Here is a 3,487-nt window from a genome sequence, read left to right on the forward strand (position 1 = left end):
CTCAGATGATTAGCAAAGCAATTTACAGTGTCTACCAAGCTCCCAAGGTTAACAAAGAAAAGTCAGTTCTTATCGAGCTCACTCAGTCACCAAAGGATTTTGTAGCAGAAAGTTAGTGTTAACCGAGCTCCCAAGGTTAACAAAGAAAAGTCAGTTCTTACCGAGCTCACTCGGTCATCAAAGGATTTTGTAGCAGAAATTTAATGTTAACTGAGCTCCCAAGGTTAATGAAGAAAAGTTAATGTCTATCGAGCTCACTCGGTTATCAAAGGCCATGTGGCAGAGAGTTAGCTTCTATCGAACACACAAGGTCAGCAAAGGAAGGTTAGTGCTAATTGAGTTCACTCAATTTCCAAAGAATTTTTGTAGGGTTTGCAGTGTTTACTGAGCCTCACTTGGTTAACACTAGAAAACCATTCTAGAGCAATGGTTACTGAGCTGGTTCGGCCAACGAAGGATTTTATTGTTTTGATATTAAGTTCAATTGTTTCATGTAGTAGACTGATGTAATGATTTTTTCAGTTGTTATAACTTATATTTGAGCCGAATTGATAATCTGAAAGGTATATATTTAGATGTTCAAGTTGTAAATTATAGAGTGTGAGTGTGAATATATGGATGAGGATGGAATAAGAAAATATTGAGCTAATTCTGATGAAGGATTAGATATCTTGGAGGAACTGCAAAGTTGTATTCGATCAGTAAGGATCCAGTGAAGCCAAACAAAGATCTGTAATTAGAAAAAGATAAGTTGCATATCATTCAAGTCACCTCATTGTTGCTTTCTAATCATTGTAACAGTGAATCTAGAATCTCTTAATAGAGTTGGTTTAACATCCATTTTGTAAATCCTCTAACAAGGTGACAGTTCAGCTGAATTGTTCTAAAGACCTCTAACTAGGCCACTCCTAATAGGGTGATTAAATCCTCTAACAAGGTTACACCTAATAGTGTGCATTGTAACCTTTAACAGGGTTGGCTCCTAATAGGGCTCACTTCAGAAGAGTAAAAATTGGTGACTAGTTACTTGGTGGTTTTTCCCATATTGGGTTTCCATGTTAAATTTGGTGTCTCTTGTGTTCATTTATTTAACCTCTGCATGCACATTAATAACTATGAATACTAGATGATCAGTAATTAGTTAACCTATAGAGTTGCAATATTCCTGCACTATTTACCGAGTATCAGCAGTAAGTAAGTATTATAGACATCTAAGGGATTTTTGGAATTGTTTTTGTGGTAACTGATTCACCCCTCCCCTCTTAGTTACTTCATCTATATTTCCAACACATGTTTACCATACCTGAACTTGGTAAACACTAATCATCTCATCACTCGGTTAACACTAACTTCGTTTCACATGAACTGATGACTCGGTAGAAACTAGGAAGCTTGGTAACCAATGAACTTCTCGGTAGGAACTATAAGAATTCATACTGCTTGAATGTACTTGGTAACCACTGGAATGCTTAGTAGGAACTATGAAGCTCAGTGGCTACTGAATTACATGGAAAACACTATAGACTGTTCAATGAGCTCAGTAACCATTCAGAATTCGAATAAGTCTTGTCACTAATAAAAAACTTGACTTAATTTCAATGTTAATGAGTCTTATCAAGGAAGCTCACTTTTGGTAGTGCCAAAATTGTTAAATGATAATCTTGTACAAATTTTGTTGGCATAATTTATTGGACATTTCCTTAATGAATGATGGTTTATGACATATATGTTGGTACTCCTAGTGGGGAAGTTTTATTATTGGGGAATATATTTTCAATAATAAATAGAGTTATCTTTGGTGCTAAGAATACAAGGATTTATCGAAGGAGTAATGCCAAGAACAACTTGCCTTCCTTGTTGACTAAATTCAAATGACATGTTACTATAGTATATAATCCAATGGATTCATCTATAGATTCATGACCATTAAGGTTTACTTGGACACATTTTGATATGCCATCAAATTGGTCATCTAGTATTTACAAAGAGATGACCATCTCTTTTGCAATAGAGGATTTATTATTTGGCCCTTTTGTTATGTTTTTGTGTTTAACTTGTAGATTGGATTCCATTTAGATTTGATCTTTGGGTAACTCAACCCTTGAGGGGTTTGAACCATAATGTCTTACTAGAATCATACCCAAATTTATAAAATGCAAAAATGTGCATACTTCTAGGGTTCTTCTTTGTTTCATTGAAGAAATACATTTTTTCTTTGTGATTTTAAATAACCTTGTCTATTTTTATGAGACTATTTGTCTTACCTATTTTGATATAGTCAAGGGAAGAGAATCTCCAAAGGAGATGTCTAATCTTGCAACTATATTACACCATAATGGAAACCCCAAATAAATAAAAAGTAATAAAAATAAAAGAAACAAAAATATTGTATTATCATCATGTTGGCTTACAAATACAATTATTATATCACCATTATCAATATACAACTAGAAATAAGATAGATACACTCTCCATCTTCAAAAACCTTTTTGCATCCAATCTTCCCACAAAATTAAGATGCTTCTACATGCTCTAGCTATCATAGTCATTTTTACCAATTCTTTTTGATCCTTCTATCTTATATCCACCTCATACTACTCAAACAAGGAGTACTATCCTACTTACTTACAAGATCACTAGCTAAAGGTTGGTGTATGTGATGAATAATTTATAAGACATGAAACATATTATAAATAGATAGGCTAGGACCCAAATCTAGGTACAACCCCATCTAGATACATCGTATCATATGAATAATCAAGAGGATTGGTAAAACATATAATAACATAGAAAAATGCATCATTAAGAATAGCATGTCATGAACCTTCATTGCAAGCCACAACTCACCACCATGATTTTGAGAATAGAAAAATTGGTATAGGACCAGACCAATCTTAAGATAAATTCATCTAGAAACATCAAAAGAAGATATGAAGCTATGCATAGGACCCCCATGATGCATAGACCATGCCATAAGCAGTTCATAAGAAAATGATCCAAGTAGATTGATTATAACCTAGAACAATAGGAAAACTGTCCAAATGAACAAAATAAAAATAAATCAAAAGGAAATATTTTTGGGTGATGCAAGGTTTCTAATGACCAAGGATGCTCCTACGTCACTATTTCATTACAAATAATTTTTTAAAACTTACTTCTTACCTACATATTCACATTTATTTTATCATCTTAATCCTTTTATGTTGTACAATTTATGATTGATCAAACTTATCCAAGTGAATAAATTTGTTCCTTGTGGGATTGAATTCAATAGTTTGTCTTCATGTTGGATTTGGTTTGATAAGTGTTTTGGGATAGATTTTTTATTTGATCTTCATTGAATTCAAGTGCAATAATAGACAAAAGAATAAAAATCAAAGCATTTAATTGAATGCATCATCTCATTCATTCCACGAAATCCTTACCCCTTTCCATCTTCAAATTAATAATTTAGGTGCCTCTTGATTGTAAAGGAAGTTGGCCTTCT

The sequence above is a fragment of the Cupressus sempervirens genome, chromosome 7, assembly GCF_028749045.1.
Source record: "Cupressus sempervirens isolate cs-2001-9-10 chromosome 7, ASM2874904v1, whole genome shotgun sequence".
Lineage (NCBI taxonomy): Eukaryota > Viridiplantae > Streptophyta > Pinopsida > Cupressales > Cupressaceae > Cupressus > Cupressus sempervirens.